The sequence below is a fragment of the Antedon bifida genome, chromosome 5 (assembly GCF_963402885.1).
Source record: "Antedon bifida chromosome 5, ecAntBifi1.1, whole genome shotgun sequence".
NCBI lineage: Eukaryota > Metazoa > Echinodermata > Crinoidea > Comatulida > Antedonidae > Antedon > Antedon bifida.
In genome coordinates, this window is record NC_136230.1 from 18861561 (window position 1) to 18880359 (window position 18799).

At 32.9% G+C, this 18799-nt stretch overlaps 1 long non-coding RNA gene across 4 annotated transcripts; it reads right to left on the reverse strand.

Moving 5' to 3' along the window:
• Positions 1–1438: 1438 nt before the first annotated feature.
• LOC144842093 (uncharacterized) lies at positions 1439–13721 on the reverse strand. Of its 4 annotated transcripts, none has more exons than XR_013612078.1 (6): positions 13634–13721; positions 10738–10844; positions 9614–9757; positions 9173–9262; positions 8831–8942; positions 1439–2595 (listed from the first exon to the last, which is right to left on the reverse strand). It is a non-coding gene; the product is annotated as an uncharacterized LOC144842093 (long non-coding RNA). The 4 variants fall into 4 exon arrangements; XR_013612080.1 differs by lacking the exon at positions 13634–13721 and adding an exon at positions 3119–3318 and having other exon boundaries at positions 10738–11341; XR_013612077.1 differs by lacking the exon at positions 13634–13721 and having other exon boundaries at positions 10738–11336.
• Positions 13722–18799: the final 5078 nt, after the last annotated feature.

Genomic DNA, 18799 nt, shown 5'->3' on the forward strand with positions numbered 1-18799 from the left:
TAAGAATACAAAAATATTTAGGATCTCGCTATTTATCTGGGCGATGTAGTCTGTGGGGGTTAAAGAATACTCGAGCGGAAGAATACAACACATAATAACCATATCTATTACCAGTAAAACAGCGTCCTCTCTTATTATTTCGCGTAGGTTTCAAATAACGGGGAAAAAAAGTTAAGTAATATCTAATTAATGACTAATAATTACATTACATTTTAATATTTAATAGCATAAGTATGTTCCACTCATAAAAGAGTATTTAATTCCAAAATTGTAATACAGTATATCGAAAAGTTAGATTTTTATTAGTGATAGAAATTTAGTATTATTTGGATAAAATAAAACTGTAAAAACACCATTCAAAAACCATCGTGGAAAAATACTTAACCAACTTCAATTTTGTTCAAATTTGGTACAATAATTCTATATGTATTTATTTATCTTTAGTATAAAAATTGGGTAATTTACTAAAATTTTAGATGATTTGGACATTTTTTATTTTTCAAAATATGATGCCTATGGTTCTATTATACATTTACAACATTTTTTTTACTAAAAGTGCGCCTAAGTTATTTAAAAAAAAAAACTTGATACTAGTATTTTTCTTTTACATTATAACATTTGTGTAGTAAATTTTCTTCTCATAAGCTATTATAGTGTAGGCCTACATTTATATTATAGTAGAACCCCTCGTTTAATTGGGGACAGCTCTTTTTACTATTTCGCCTTAACGTCTGTTTTTTTAACATTCGCCATTTACATCGCATTATAAATGGTATTATTATTTTTTAGTGGATTTAGAATAGCTAGAACATGTGTGATAGTAGTTTTGACTACACTATATCAGGGAAGAGTGATATTAAAGCAGTCGTGAATTAAAATTTCAATAAAATTTGTCAACAAATATAATTTTGCGATTTCGCCTTAACGTCTGTTTTTTTTACATTCGCCATTTAGGCCTAGGCCTACATCGCATTATAAATGGTATTATAATTTATACTGGATTTGGAATAGCTAGAACAGTGTGTAGTTTAAACTATACTATATCAGGGGAGAGTGATATTAAAGCAGTCTTAAATTAAAATGTCCATAACATTTGTCAACAAATATAATTTTGCGATTTCGCCTTAACGTCTGTTTTTTTTTACATTCGCCATTTGCATTATAAATGGTATTATTTTTATAATGGATTTGGAATAGCTAGAACATGTGTGTAGACCTAGTTTACACTAATTTCCATAGAATTTTCAACAAATATAATTTCATTATTTTCGCCATAACACACTGTTTTTCATATTCGTCTTTGCATTAAATGTAATTATTTTTACAGTGGATTTGGAATAGCTAAAACAACAGCAAGCTATATACCGCATATATCATTACATTTTCTAAACAAAACACATTTTTTCAAAATAATATAAAAATGACAATGTTGTTATAATATATATATCTGTTACTTTATTTCATAAAACAACATATTACACATGGTGGCTCAAAGGGCCAAATTGCTTGTAAGGTAATAAGAATATTTACTATTAAAAAAAATTACAATATAAAAATTGCAATTTAAATCTCAATGAATCAAGGAGAAATACATAAAACAGTAAACTTAGAGGCGTATGGCATCATCCTTGGAAGATGGCCAACAGCAATACCAATCAGAAGAGTGGCTCTGTGTAGTCACTACAGGTATACAATATATAATTCATGAGTCATTAAGTAATTGAATATAATATGGAATTGGGCTATTAAAGAATCAGGTTTTGTATAAATTGAGTGATTTTATTACAATTAGGTGTTCTATTATGTTTTTGGTAACGAGCGGGAGGTACGAGGTCAGAAGAATGAGGTTTAGTTATCAAACCCTTCAAGAGCAGATTGAATTTCTAGGGCTAGTTTAAATTCCAAGGATAATACAACATACCCCTTTCTGTATAGTTTCAATAGTATTACTTAGACCTGGGTGCCACACAACATCTGCATCTTCTTATATATCCTTTGTGGACGGTTGTTTTGTGAAGCCCAGATTGTTTGTAAGGGTTCGCAACATAAACAGTTTTCTACTGGGCCTTGGTAACAATGTTATCAATTATTTGTTCGACTTTAGATTATTCTGAAGGGTAACATCAAAAAATAAAGTCTAAACAATAGTAATTGGTTTATCATTAAAGCAAAATTGTATTTATGGTATTTTTGTTGCAAAGCAGACATGCAATTCATGACTTTTTAGTCAAGCACCAGAGAATTTTGAGTACACACCAATCAAATAAAACATTAAGGTCATATATTAGTCGTGAATTAAAATTTTTTTTGTCAGCATCTATGTTTTTTATTTTACCTTAACATAGGCCTACTGTTTTTTTACATTCGCCATTTTTATCGCCATAAATATAATAAATACTAATGCTATAAATAATATTATTTTTCACATTGATGTTTTATGTATATAAATATATATATCTTTTCTATTTCTCTAGCCTAATAATACGCGAGAAATTAGTCTACCGGATTGCTATGTTGACGTTGCTACAGGTTACTGCTGGATAGCCGTCTGTATACATATTTTTTCCACACCAAACTCTCAGCTTTTTAAAATATCTAAAAGAGAAAACAATAATTTATAAGTTATTGTATATTTTATTTATTTATTGGTTCTCCTTTAAAGCAGAGAAATGCTCTAACAAGAAAAGATTCGACCCATAAAAATTAGGTACATGCAAATATATATATATATCTGTATCTTTATTCAACAAATTAAAAAAACAATATCCACAATTATGTATGACTGCAAACTCTTTCATGACAACAAGTTTCGATACAAAACACACAACATATAATATATGAATAAGTATGAGAGCCATTTGAAAAAATATTTCCTTTAACATATCAGTACTAGGTGATGGGTTATACAGTAGCTGTATCAGATATGTCATAAAACCTCCAAAAATCAATATGTTTTATTTGATCAGTAATTGGACACTAAAAATTGATGATAGATGCATTTGAGATGAGACTGTGGAGGAGGATTCTAAAAGTTAGATGGACAGAGGGAAAAACTAATGACTGGGTGAGTGGACATGTTTGCCGATGGTAAAACAAAAAAGGTAGAATAGACATTTACCATTACCAATCAGGTACAACAATATCACTAGCTAATACTGGTTTAGTTAACCTTATCTTGTGCACATCGGGTAAAGATTACCAAGGAATGCCATATGCTCCCTTGAAAAGAAATAGGCATCTGCTGTATTTTTTCTAAGTTACCCTTGTTCACATTTTCACAACATATTTTGGTGCCTCAAGACTTCCTGCCAATTTAATCTGAATAAACAAAAACAAGTCACATAACCAATTTATAACTAACTATAATTATTACAACTACAGAGTGATAGAATATTAATTGTTTGATATAGTTTATTATATAATTTATTTATTGTTAATATTAAGGAAGGTCTGCAGCTGCTATGTGTGAAGCTTAAATGAATAGATTGCCAACACATGGTTTAAGAAGCTATACACACCTATAGAAGTGGTGGACAGCAGACACAAATTGATAAGTCTTTAATGAGGCTATGGCTAAACTAAGATCTTGTATTATAAACTACTGAGAGGTGCCAACGAAGATGCCACCAATTCCATCCCATGGGGAAGATATAATGGCAGAGACCAAATAGAACCAGTTCAGAATGATTATAATAGAGACAGCAGTTAGGAAAGAAAGGGAACACGGATGAGTGGTGGTAGACGAAGGAAATACAGGAGGCAGTGAAATGGAAATAACAGATTAGAAGATAACTTGAACTCCAGCCAGTAAAGCATGAGAAAGATATAAGCAGGCTATGTCTGCAGCAAAGTTAGCTGCAAGGTACGCTAAGAGAAAGCAAGTGAAGAGCTGTATGAACAGTTACAAACCCAATAACTGATAGGAAGGATGAGCAAGGCTAAGACAAAGGTGTAACACGCCAGCAATCTGTGAGTCTTAGATATAGATATCAACTAAAGCAGGTTACGTATCTAGGCAGCTGGTTGCATGAGAACAGAGAACTGAAGAAGAAGACTGCAAGGAACAGGAAGTGAGAAAGAATGTTAGAGGAGTGATATATGATGAGATGCCAAGGAAGCTAGAGTCAGGTATAAGACTACATGAATAGACCAGTAGGCATGCATGGGGCTGAAACTCGATGGCAGATAAAGAAACTGGAGGCTGTTGAGATGAGATGCATGAGAGATATCAAAGGAGTGAAACTATAAGTTACACAAAAGAGGGATAAAATTCATGAATGCAGGCTAAGATAGTGTAATATAATGTTGTTATGAGGTACTTTGTAAGGAAGACTCTTTACTCGCTTTGCTGTCGTAACATATATTATTTATTCAGAATATACTTGATACAATAATAATGATGCAGCTAACTAACTGACTAAGGAACAGAGGAATAGTGATGCTGTCGGTGAGGTGTGTGCTCTGTAAAGTGGCTGTAAGGTGTGTGCTCCGTGAGGTGGCTGTAAGGTGTGTGTTCCGTGTTGTGGCTGTAAGGTGTTCTTCTGAAGAAGTGGCTGTGAAGTGTGTCTGGGCTCTTCTGAAACTTGGGAGTATATTGGCTTCGGTTCATTTGCATATGTCACTACGTAATCTGTGAGGGTAACGATTGGTCCTAAGTTGGTCCAGGGGTGTTTAAGTGGGAGTGATTAACGGTATAATAAGGTATTTCAATGATGGATGACACTGTCAAATCTGTACTTAAATAGTGTCAATCTCTCCTGGTTTAACGATGGGAAAAGTCACAAAGTGTTTTCTTTAGGGATTCTATTATAAACTAAATGGACATTAAAAACATCTGGACAAACTCTCCTCTGGACTTTCTGGGTCAAGTTTGTGAACTCAAATACAAATACAAATACAAAGGTTGATTTCTTAATTATAAAAGTATATCATTACATTACATCCCTCTGTTTCCCTGTTTTTTTTTTCTATCTATTTAAAATATAAAAATGGTTATAATAGTGGCATGCAAAATTAAAGTTATATAAAAGAAAAAAACATGATTATACATATAAGCAAAAATTGAGTTAGCCAAAACCATTGACTCTGAAGTGTAACCTTATCACTTTCACTCTCTCTCTTCTCTCTCTTAAAAAAAAATTTGAAATTAAAACTGAATTTGGTATAAAATTTCCGGAATTTATAAAAAAATTTGGGAAAAAAAATGTATAAAAAACAAAAGTGTTCTTCAAGATCGACATAATTGTGGGTCCATTGCTTTGGAGGCATGCTACACTCGGATTACCGAAATAAAGACATCACAACGGTTGGGTTTCCCTAAAGAACATCGGTCAAGAAGGCAACTCTTGTTAATTATGCACTCTAATCTATAATAACGGTATTCGCGTAAATCAAACATAAATCGGTCAAAAATGAAAATACAAAACTTAAACTAGAAATAGTATGTTACATTGAACATACAACAAATCCTGCGACAACTTATCGCGTTCTAATTAATGGCCTTCAAACATAAATCAATCAAATTAAAACATAAAACTGAAAACTGTGGCTGATTAGCCTAAAATCAATATTTAACTCAAAATATCAAACTTAATCACTTAAAACTTTAAAATAAACAAATGTGTGTCCCGTTGACACAAACTTATCCACAATATATCGTTATCATCACAACTTTATCGATTTAAGCATTTATATTCACAGGTAATTACGATTTCAATCGGTCGACAAATTCGACTTTTGTACTTAATGTAAAAATACAATTAAAAGTACTAAGAAAATCTCCTGTTCTTATATCAATTAATTAATTAATGCTTGAGATTAACGACTCAAAGGTTAAACAAAATATTTGTTACAAAATGCTTGTCGTTCTTTTCAATATCTCAATATATCGATCATCAAAATTCAAAAATAATCATTATCAAACTCGTTACAAAATCAATATTAATCATAAATTCAATTCTCCTTTAACTGAAATCACATCATTACTAAACAAATCAAATCAAATACGTAGACTATGCTATCATTAATTTAGCAAATGTCATAATTAAAAAAAATTCTTGCAAAAAAAATTAAATCAGTAACTTGTTGCATTATACAAACGTTTTATGAATCGTTTTGGCGATCCACTTATCGGTATCTGTTTATCATTAATAATCTCTTTAATCAATTTATCTGTATCGTTATATCTGTCGATATTCCACCAAAATTTTCGAACATTGGATTCATGTTTTGTTTTATCGGTGTTACGTTTGGCTGAAGTCGGTTTAGAATACGAAACTAAAACTTGGAAATGTCCTGCTTTAAATCTACCTCGGTTTAATGTCATATTTGAATCATTAGGTGCTGTCATAATTAAATTAGTTTGTTCCTTAATTTGTTCTTCTTTCATTTGGAATGGGGCTGCTAATCCCATGTTATTCTCTACACAGTTAATGTAAGGTTGCAAGTTAATGGGTTCTACTTTAGTTGGGTGTGTAAAGGTATCTGATTGCAATTGGGTGGGTGTCCTATCATGTTCGTCGACAAATTCAATATTGGTTTCGTCATTTACTACATTAACGGTGTTCTGAATTTTCTCATTCTTATCGGTGGTTTCATTTAACGATTAATTTAACAATAAAAAAAAATTTTAAGTGTATACCATGAACTTTCACACAGGGTTACAATTCAAAATGGTTTTGACTTACCCCAATGCTTCGGATCCAATTAAAAACGAATTAAAGGAAATAATGCTAAGAGTGTTCAACAACGTTCAAATGTTCAAACAACGAATTCAAGAAATGCGAAAAGTGTTCATCAATGTTCAAATGGTCAAAATAAAAAGTAAATGTTCAAAAAACGTTCGAAAAAAAAAACACTGGCGTGAAGTTGAAAGTGTCCAAATGAAACAGTTCTTGTCCGCTTGCTTCTGTTTTCCGTCTTGAGTCTTCTTGTGTCTTCCTTGATTATCTTCTTTATCTTCATCAAACGGTTATACGAAATTTAAAAATTCTGCTTGCCTCGATCCAGTTAAAATGCTGTCTTGAAAAAAATTCTGCTTCTCTTGATCCAGTTAAAATGCTTACTTGAAAAAATTCTGCTTGTCTCGTTCCAGTTAAATGCTTAATTGAAAAAAACTCTGCTTGTCTGATTAAAATATAAATTTTAGCTTGTCTTCGTGTAATTTTCAGTTTTCTCCTATCAAACAATTATCTGACTGGTGGCTGGTTTTCTTCGTCTTCGTATCTTGTTCTGTTTCAAGAAATTATCTCTTGCTTTTATTTTCTGCTTCTTGTCTTTATGTTAATTTTCTTGTAAATTTTGGTTTCCTCGCTCTGTTCCTTATAAAAATCCGGGTCTTCCACCATGTAATATAATGTTGTTATGAGGTACTTTGTAAGGAAGACTCTTTACTCGCTTTGCTGTCGTAACATATATTATTTATTCAGAATATACTTGATACAATAATAATGATGCAGCTAACTAACTGACTAAGGAACAGAGGATTAGTGATGCTGTCGGTGAGGTGTGTGCTCTGTAAAGTGGCTCTAAGGTGTGTGCTCCGTGAGGTGGCTGTAAGGTGTGTGTTCCGTGTTGTGGCTGTAAGGTGTTCTTCTGAAGAAGTGGCTGTGAAGTGTGTCTGGGCTCATCTGAAACTTGGGAGTATATTGGCTTCGGTTCATTTGCATATGTCACTACGTAATCTGTGAGGGTAACGATTGGTCCTAAGTTGGTCCAGGGGTGTTTAAGTGGGAGTGATTAACGGTATAATAAGGTATTTCAATGATGGATGACACTGTCAAATCTGTACTTAAATAGTGTCAATCTCTCCTGGTTTAACGATGGGAAAAGTCACAAAGTGTTTTCTTTAGGGATTCTATTATAAACTAAATGGACATTAAAAACATCTGGACAAACTCTCCTCTGGACTTTCTGGGTCAAGTTTGTGAACTCAAATACAAATACAAAGGTTGATTTCTTAATTATAAAAGTATATCATTACATTACAATAGTATGGATATATAAAGATGAGGGAGAAGAATGCTATAATCGGATGGATAGCAGAAAGAGTAGGAATGGTAGAAGACCAAAAGGGGGGGGGGGGGGGAGGGGGGCGAGAAAGAGATGGTTACACTGTATTAAGCATAATGGAAGAGAAGTGGACCTAGGTATAGTACTGTAGATGGGGATCGAAAAAAAAGGTGGAGGACAAGAAGGCCTGGCACCATAAGTGGACAAACGAGATTATGATGATTAAGTTATTGCTAAAGAAACTCTTTGATAGTGGAAATTGCAACACACTATAAATTAAAGAAATACTGACAGCACAATAATTTAGTTTATTGTATTAATAAAAGTCAATTTAAACTTGTGACTAACTTCTAAATTACTTCTATACTGAGAAAAGAATGAATTAATAAAATTCTTTCTATATTTGGGGAAATTGCCAAGGATAACCATAAGCGAATTCATTCACTATACTATACTAAAAGGTGGTAATCCTATTCACAAGACAAACATACAGAAGATGCTCTACATAAACAAATTCTTATTACAAGTCTTTGGGAGTGGAGTTGTAATTTATCATTAGAAAAAATCCAGACACCTGACAGGACTTGAACCCAGGACCCTTGAATTGGTAACCAAGCATCATAACCACCAAGCCACAACTCCACTCCAAATTAAGGCTGTGATCATTCGTTCAGCATTACATAGAGCAACTAACCTTAAACTCAGTCTCACTATTTTACTGCACTTTGTAGTTCCGGACAAATATACAAGGCGTAAAAATGATTAATTTTGAACACCTATTTAACAGAGGATAAATCGTAAAATGAACTTGATGAATTACCTAGGATTATTTTTGCCAGAGATTGTCGCAATTGATCTGGAAAACATGGACGATCGTTTGGTGGACACATCTGCTAAACAATTGCTAAGTTTACGTAAAACATCTGGCAGATCTACAGTACAAGAAAATAATAAACAGAAAAACACATGTATGTGAATATGTACACAACAATAGTCAAACATTTTTAATAACAGACAAATCCCAGAATTAGGTAATTTGCTGACAGTAATATCCAATTTTTATAATAAATATGAAATAGGAGTATATCAAAACATACATCACATGAATATGGGTGGAATTTATTAGTTTCAATATTATATAAATATTAAACATGAAACTTACAATTACAATCCATACAGCAACCACTTCATTCAGTTTGTCAATTTGATTGAGAAGCTTTTCATTCATCAACTCTGCTCAGCTCCACATTTTCTGATTTCATATCCATATCATCAATCAATAGAGAACAAAAATATATCAAATCATAGTTTGGCAATTAATAGGTTTCCTGTGTCAAGACACAATGACGCATTACTACACCCAAGTTACATAGTGTCAGCATTTTAACATAGCATTTGTTTTTAAATCACAACAACTAATTTGATATTGACTATAATCAGCTAATATGATTCACAATCAATGAACATGCTCCTGAATATTGTAATGTTGTAGAGAAAACTTAAAAACAAAACAAAATGAATTCATGCTCATTATAATGTGACATTTAAACATCTGGTTTATACTAGTTTACCAACAGAGAAATGTATATCAAATGAAAACTACCTTGAGATGTTCAACTTCTCATCCATCTGTAAGAAACCATTAATCATCTTGGTCCAGCTCTTTCCAACTTTAATGATTTGAACATTCAACGCAACTTAATGCAACTAGTCAAAACGTTTCGTCAACAGGAAAACAGGCTTTAGGCTATTGGCACAAAAAAGAAAAAAAAAAAAACAGTTTCGTATATTAAATAGGCTATGGTCTATAAAACCCACTATATTCAGATAATTATATGACAAGAATCGACTGGCCAAAACGCCTCAGATGCTATGTCCGGGCATCTAGAAAAACCCCCCTAGACGATTATTTTCCCATATCGGCCCCCTATTTATGAAAATCCATAGATCCGCCCCTGTTACTTGGGAAGGAAATAGAAATGCATGGAAAAGAAGATCTCCATTAGATGGCTATAACATATTGTCTAAATCAAAATGAAGAAAGACTACAATTAATTATTCTAGTGAAAGACTGCCACAAAATTGTACAGTAGTATTACATGATATCTCTTTGTCACAAGAATGCTTGCTTGCAGATGGTAAAACAAAAAAGGTGGAATAGACATTTACCATTACCAATCAGGTACAACAATATCGCTAGCTAATACTGTCAATGGCTTTTGAGGTACACCCACTGCTTTATGTTTTTCTTACTTTTAACATAAACAAATACTGTATAATATACAATAAAATATATGTTTACAATTTAAGAAATGCTGGAACAAATAAGAAAATTTAATTAACAATATTAACAAATTAAATTTTCTTTTAATAAAAAAAAGCGACAAAATTTGTTATGAAATACATTTTAAAAATAAATCTAAAAAACACAAATCTTGTTAACATCATATTTTCTTTCTGCTGATTCATTGTGAATATGTTTACTAATTACAACATCAACATTGATTGTCTTAGTTGATCAAATTAGCAATTGAAATGACTCACCTGTATGTCTGTTTTAGCAATCTTTACAACAGTAAACAAGGAGATACAGTAAGATTACAAATGCACCCTCTACATCATCACCGATTTACAATTGAGGTTGTACAATAAAAGTTTGTGCAAAATTAAAAATTGTGGAACTTTTTTGAACAATGCATTTACATTACATTTTTATAATAAACTTACTCGGTAAATTTCCCCTTTAACATAGCAAAAACCACCACTGTGCCTGAGAACTGCTTTCTGAAATTCCTCATGGGATGACGAATATTTCTTTTTTCTCTCATTGGTTCCTATAAAAAACAATCATTCAAGTAAATTAGGAATACATAGCCAAAATTTATACTGTCAATGAATTTACAGTAGGAAGAGTTTGAAGCCCAGACAGTGTTGTTGCTTATCTCATTCTCATCTTCACTTGATGAATCCAAGAAACGTTTGTTGAGACTCATTCCATTTCATTACTAAGGGGTGTTAGTAATGTTTTCGGTTGAGGCATACTCTTTCATCGGAAAACACACTGTTTATTTGTAGTACTAGCTTAGTAGCTAGTTGGAAGTCTTTGGTAATGTACAGTACTTTTATTTTAAAAAAAAGCACTTATTATAATAGAAAGGTTTGTAATTGGATGGGTAGGTTTAAATAATCCTAAAACGATGGCATGTATTGTGTTGAAACAAAATGAGAGAAAACAACAGTCTTGTTCACATGTCTCCCTGATTGTGAGCCACACTTGACCGATGGATTATTTTAGGAATCTGTTAAAATAAAGAAAAATGTGAAGCAGTGGGTGTACACTACCTAAGTCATTAGCAGATATTGAATAACAGGTTATTGTAGAAAATTATCTTAGGCTTTAATTGTAATTCAATTTAGCATTGAAATATAAAAGTCCAGCAAAAAAAATTTAAATGTTTGCAAATTACAGTAATTACAAATGTATCTATTTCTTACAACCAGTTGCTGAACTGACAACTTGAAATTATAATTAAAGATGTATTGTCCCTTGAAACACAAAAAAATGAAGATCAAATTTTTCTAAATTTAAATTGGCCATATCTAAGTAATATTAAAGTTATTCACTTTAAGTCGAAAATTCGAGCCAAAAGCAACAAGTTTACGTAATTAACAGGTAAATTAGTTTGATTACATTTCGTCTGGAAAATCGTCGCGAGCAAAAGTAAACAAAGATTTCAAACCACGAGTACGCATTATGCATATGCTAATTAGGATTGTTTACAACTCGTCACGGTTGAGAAGGTATTTTCACACAGATCGTGAGGAAGTTTTATGATTATGCATACAGAGTAGCCAAACAAGCGCGTTTCATTATGGGGTATGTTTTGATCGAAAACTTTGACTGGAAGTCAGAGTTATTTTTTTAACAAAAAAACGTCTGTATTTCAGTTAAATGATTTTTTTTTCGACAAATTTTTGGTGATAGTTAATAACTATTAGTATTATGATACTTCAAAATTACCCACCTTTTTTCGAAATCCGTTATTTTTTATTTTTTTGGAATTAGTCAAAGGGACAATACATCTTTAACAATTTATGGAACATTTTATTTAATTATATTTTGTAAATCATGGTTAGCTCAGTGAGTAAAGACGCTGTGGCCATTCGAATTCGCGAAATTTGTAAATAATAAAATAAATGCAAAATGTCAAAAACCATCGAAATTTAAAAAAATGTAAATGAATAAAAATAAACACTACACAAAAAAAAACACCACAATTATGGAAAACACATTATTTAAAATTGTGAGCAATATGAGGTCATTTGTATAATTTAGGCAGAAATGTAGTTTTTATTCCACTTTTTTATTGGCGCGCATCATCTAATTTCGACTACAACAATCATATGCACTTTTGTGTGTTGATTTCAAATCCGTAAGCAGGTAGTTTTATTATTATTCCAATACCTCATACCTTAATTCTATAAATTAGCAATTCATATTTTATCATAACATGTTTTAAACTGCTGTCTGATTGACAGAGTTCATCCTCTCATCTCTGTTTCTTACCCTCCTATTCGACATGTACATGCACGTTGTCACTTTCTGATGCGCACCCTAGATTAATATTCACACAGCACAATTTTTCTTTATTGTCTTTTGTTTTTGTAATGTCCTGCAGTAAGACAATGAAGTTCCATATCCAGTATTGCTTTCATTTTTAAATTTACAGATATTTCAAAGTGAAGGAATAAAAAATCAATGGCCGTAAATAGTTCCGAACTTTATTCTTGATACAATAGTTTGTCAGAGTACTTTTATCAGGGATATTATCCAGTACTTACTCATCCCATGCGAATTAGTATAACCAAATATTAAGGCAGACGGAGCACAGGTTACTGCTAGTAGCACTATAATAGTGCTAGTCTTAAAATAAAGCCATACACACTTTTTCTACATAAACAGTAATTATTGGATGTTACAGTAAATGCTATCTAGCAGTCTTAGGCTTACTACTAGACCTAGAGTTACTAATGTCCAAGTTATATTATTATTATTATTATTAATATTAGTGTAAAGATTCTGGATCTCTGTAGAGTATTCATTCATCACATACATTATCAATAAAATTCAGTACTCACTACATATGAACTTCATGTCATAGGCCTGGGTAAGCCAGGGAGTTGTCTAATTAACAACTCCCTGGGTAGGCTAGGCCTACTACTGTAGGCCCTAGCCTATTCACTTTATTTAGTATTAATCTAGGCCTAGGCCTAAACTAGGCTTAATTAATGTCCGATTGTGTGTCACCATAATTATTAAAAAAAATATACAAAGATTCAGAGTTGGTATAATTTAACCATGGAGAAAATAAATAACATAAAATGCCTAGAACGGTTAAACCTGATCGTCCGTGGAGCTGATCGTCGTCTAGGCTAGGCCCGATCGGAATTCGTCCGTGAACGAGTCTAGAGACTCATGCAATCACTCCCCTACTAGGCTAGAGGCCTAACCGTACGTACTAAAAACTGCCGGGAGTGATTTACAACACACTTAAATTTGGTAAACTCCTACAGTACACACCAATACAAACTCTAAAACCCATAATGGGCTAGGCATACTTACTTTGATCGGCAATCCCTTTGATCATGGAGTAGGCCTAATGTAATAATTCTAGTCCCCGCTTGTCAATCCAGGTCATGAGTAACCATTATACACACACATTTTACCGATCGCTATTTCAATATGGCGGGCGACGTTCCTTCGTTTCGAGAAGAAGTGCGCTTGCGTCAAAAATAATTTTTGTGAAAATCACGAAAAGCAATTTTGGATTTTAAACGGGCAAAATCACGGTCGGTTTTTTTGGAAAATCAAGAAAAATGCACCAATTAATATGAAATTCATAACAGCGGTAGAATATAATATGTGAATTGTTTTGGCAAGGAGATAATGAAGATATAATCCCAAATTTGTTAGAATTTGGCTGAAATATATATTCTCCTTAAGGTCGTGTTTTTTCGAAAGCAACATATAACAAAAAAATTTTCTTTTATACATAAAAATTCATACAGGAATTTACACACCTGTATTATCTTTTATTTAGGAGATTTTAATAAAACCTGTCAAATTTCTGAGTTTCTAGTCTCCAATTGTCCGAATTTGGCCAGTACCGTATTGACACTGCAAACGTTAAAGATGTATTGTCCCTTTGTCAAATTCCAAAAAAAAAAAAAATAAAATATTTCGAAAAAAAGTGGGTCATTTTGAAGTATCATAATAGTTATTAACTTTCACCAAAAATTAGTCGAAAAAAAAATCATTTAACTGAAATACAGACGTTTTTTGGTTCAAAAAATAACTTTGACTTCCAGTCAAAGTTTTCGATCAAAACATATCTCATAATGCAACGCGCTTATTTGGCTACTCTGTATGCATAATCATAAAACTTCCTCGCGATCTGTGTGAAAACACCTTCTCAACCGTGACGAGTTGTAAACAATCCTAATTAGCATCATGCATAATGTATAATCATGGTTTGAAATCTTTGTTTACTTTCGCTCGCGATGATTTAATTACGTAAAATTGTTGTTTTTGGCTCGAATTTTCGACTTAAAGTGAATAACTTTAATATTACTTTGATATGGCCAATTTAAATTTAGAATATTCTGACCTTCATTTTTTTGTGTTTCAAGGGACAATACATCTTTAAGGGAAAAGTTATATTTCCCCTTAAATACAATTTCCCCTTAAGGCCATGTTTTAACTCTTTTCCACCGACCGGCATGGGGTTTGAACCGACTGAGCTATCCGGCCCTCTGGTTAATAGCAATTAGTAAAACTAGATTCGTTTCCTCAAAATTACATCATGAATATGCAAATTTATGACGTAACGATTAGAATGACGTAATATGAAGCGCGTATAAGACTATACTATTGTCACCTTTTATTACTCGTGTACATTGTGGCATAACGGGTAGTGCTTTAGTAACTATCGTTTGGATTGGATTCTCTCGAGAGCTCTACTGGCTGGGGTTCGAATCTCTACGGATTTCTTTTTTTAAAAATAAATAAAAAATGCTTTTCTTTTATTTTGAAAGAGAGATATTTAGAGAGTCAGGTTAATTTAGGATAACTAGAGGGTGAGCTCGCTTCGCTCGCTCCCCCTCTAGGAAGTGTAGACGATGGTTCTCGGAATGATAATGTTCTTCTTTTACGTTTTCTGTCGGTTACCATTATTGAAAATGCTTGACATTCGTAAAACTAAACTATTCTGTTTCACAGTGTCTTAGATGATTAATAACATTTTAAAGTATAGTCTTTATTATTTGGTAGGGCCCTTATAGGGCGGAGGTGGGGAGGCGGAGTTCATTTGAGGGAGGGGCTTATTCGAGGGATATATGTTAAATTTTTTAGTTTTAATAATATGGTAACATTTATAATCAAATGAAATCCTCTATCTAATAGATATGAAAAGTGGTAAAAAAAAAAAACAAATGCTTGGTAAATTGTAGATAACAGTGCGATGAATTCTACTACAAATAGTATAATTGTGTTATTATAAATGTGGATGGGATGGACGTTTATTAGATAGTTGTGATTATTATTCAAAGTGATGTTTTATTGGAGAGGCGTTTATTCAAATAAATATCATCCTAATAAGTATTAATACATTATTTAATTTAAACATCTTTTGAAACTAACTGCCGTGACAGAGTGGGCCGTTTTGGCCCAAGAAAGAAGACATTACGGCTTGCAACATGGGCAGACATCTCGGTCCTAACAGGACACAGATAGCCTACAGTTATCGGGATTTCACTCGATTAATGTCAAATCTCCCTATGTAATTTATAATACTATTCCCCACAATATATTCCGATTCTGTATGGCGTATATTTAATTTGATCTTTATTAATTTGCAGTATAATTTTTATTTTTTAACTACTGTACCTTTCACACGCGCGGTCCGTTCCTAAAATAAACAAAATACTAAAATGGCTATGACTAATGGCCAACTTAAGCTCCAGTCCTACTATAGTATCTGTTTTTTTCTTCCGTATTGATTGATGGAAAGTGCCTGTTTTCAGTCACCTTTAGGGTCAAATCTATTATTTTAACTGCTCCCTTGTGTATAAAAGAGAGAAAATAGTTGAAACCATGTTGCTGCAAGGTGAACTTATCATAAACCCGGAAATTACTTGACCGCCAAGAATTGAAATTGAGTAGAAAATCTACTGTTGAAATCATAAATGTTGTTAAAAAACTCTTTATAATACCTTGCTAAGATAGAAATATGGAAAAATAGCGTCGAACTGCACATTAATGTTATCAAATCTACGTTTCGCGGTACATCTGAGATAGATAAGGTAGGTATCCAAGGCGGAGATTTGTACCGAAGTTTTTGCATTGTGCTCGCCTATGTCAGAATTAACCATAATTTATATATAGATATAATGTAAAAGATTAACAACGTCAAAATTCAACAGTGTGGCGCGTTGACCGCGAATGACTAACAATTGAATGTCAGAAAAAAAGGAATTATAGTTCTCTTCGTTACGTGTTTAGAAAATAATTTATATCTCATCGTTGGTATGTCGGCGTTGTTATGCAAATGAGTGTGTGCATGTGTAGGGTGGGAAAGATGGTATTGTTAGTCATTCGCGGTCAATACGCCACACTGTTAAATTTTGATTTTTGTGCTAAACATAACATTTACAACATCAAAATCGGGTGGCGAAAGCCACAGAAAAATAAAAGATGTTATGGTGTGCTCTTCCCGCCTCAACACTAAGGCCAATTGAAGCCAAATGTGCTCCTTCATTGTTTAGTACTCTTAGGTGGGCTTCTTTTCCAGATGGATTTCTTTTCGAGATTTCTTTCAAACTAAATGAGGGGATCTGCTAGGTTTCCGCCCGGAGAAATTGTTATTTTTACAAGATTTGAATAATCTTCTAATGTAAAGATCAACAATATCAACATTCAACAGTGTGGCATGTTGACCGCAATGATTAACAACACCTGCACCAACTCATTTGCATAATAACGCACGGCATACCAACTGATCAATATTTGTATAGGAGTAGCAATCAATGGGTTGGTTGGATGGCTGCTATTGTTCATCATTTAATTCATTGTATCAGTTGTTTTGATTTCTCATGATCAATTATTCACTTAATTCATTTCATTTATTCATGATCAAACACAGTAAAATGTAGTACATGGTTTGGAATAATGTTCGTTTGTTCAAAGTTAATAATTCACAAAGAAATTGTGAAATTATTTATTACAATAATGCATATGTATTTAAATAAATAGAGAGAATACACTAGCCAGGCTAGGCATCGGCATCTTTACACATTTCTATTTATTTGTTCATAATTTTCTGACATAACTTAGGTGTTCTTAAAATTGAGGGCGCAAAACATAAAATTTACGAGATCGGAAAGAGGCGGGAAGCCAAAAAAAAAAATGATGGTGTGCTCCCTTGCCTCTAGCACGGTAAGGCTCTCTCACAGCCTTGGGGGTACCACACATCAGATGCTTTGATGTTATTGCCTCATAATGTGTGTTGGAAAGGGGGACGTTTAAATCTGTGAACCCCAAACACAGAAGCTCGCATAGCTTTAACTCTTTTCCACCGACCGGCATGGGGTTTGAACCCACGATAATCGTGTTCCACGACGTTCTACCGACTGAGCTATCCGGCCCTCTGGTTAATAGCAAGGTTAAAACTAGATTCGTTTCCTCAAAATTACGTCATGAATATGCACATTTATGACGTAACGATTAGAATGACGTAATATAAAGCGCGTATAAGACTATATTATTGTCACCTTTCATTACTCGTGTACATTGTGGCATAATGGGTATAGTGCTCTAGTAACTATCGTTTGGATTGAATTCTCTCAGCTCTATACTAGCTGGGGTTCGAATCTCTATGGATTTTTTTAAAAAAAAATAAATATAAAATGTTTTTCTTTTATTTTGAAAGAGAGATATTTAAAGAGTCAAGTTAATTTAGGATAATATAATTTAAAAGATAATAAACAACATCAAAATTCAACAGTATGGCGTGTTGACCGCCGCGAATGAGTAACAATTGAATGTCAGAAAAAAAGGAATTATAATTCTCTTCGTTACGTGTTTAGAAAATAATTTATATCTCATCGTTGGTATGTCGGCGTTGTTATGCAAATGAGTGTGTGCATGTGTAGTGGGAAAGATGGTATTGTTAGTCATTCGCGGTCAACACGCCACACTGTTAAATTTTGATTTTTGTGCTAAACATAACATTTACAACATTAAAAATCGGGTGGCGAAAGCCACAGAAAATTAAAAGATGTTATGGTGTGCTCTTCCCGCTTCAGCATTAAGGCCAATTGAAGCCAAATGTGCTCCTTCATTTTTTAGTACTCTTAGGTGGGCTTCTTTTCCAGATGGATTTCTTTTCGAGATTTCTTTCAAACTAAATGAGGGGATCTGCTAGGTTCCCGCCCGGAGAAATAGTTTTTCCTACAAGATTTGAATAATCAACAATATCAACATTCAACAGTGTGGCGTGTTGACCGCAATGAATAACAATACCATCTTCCCCACTACACCTGCACCAACTCATTTGCATAATAACGCACGGCATACCAACTGATCAATATTTGTATAGGAATAGCAATCAATGGGTTGGTTGGATGGCTGCTATTGTTCATCATTTAATTCATTGTATCAGTTGTTTTGATTTCTCATGATCAATTATTCACTTAATTCATTTCATTTATTCATGATCAAACACAGTAAAAT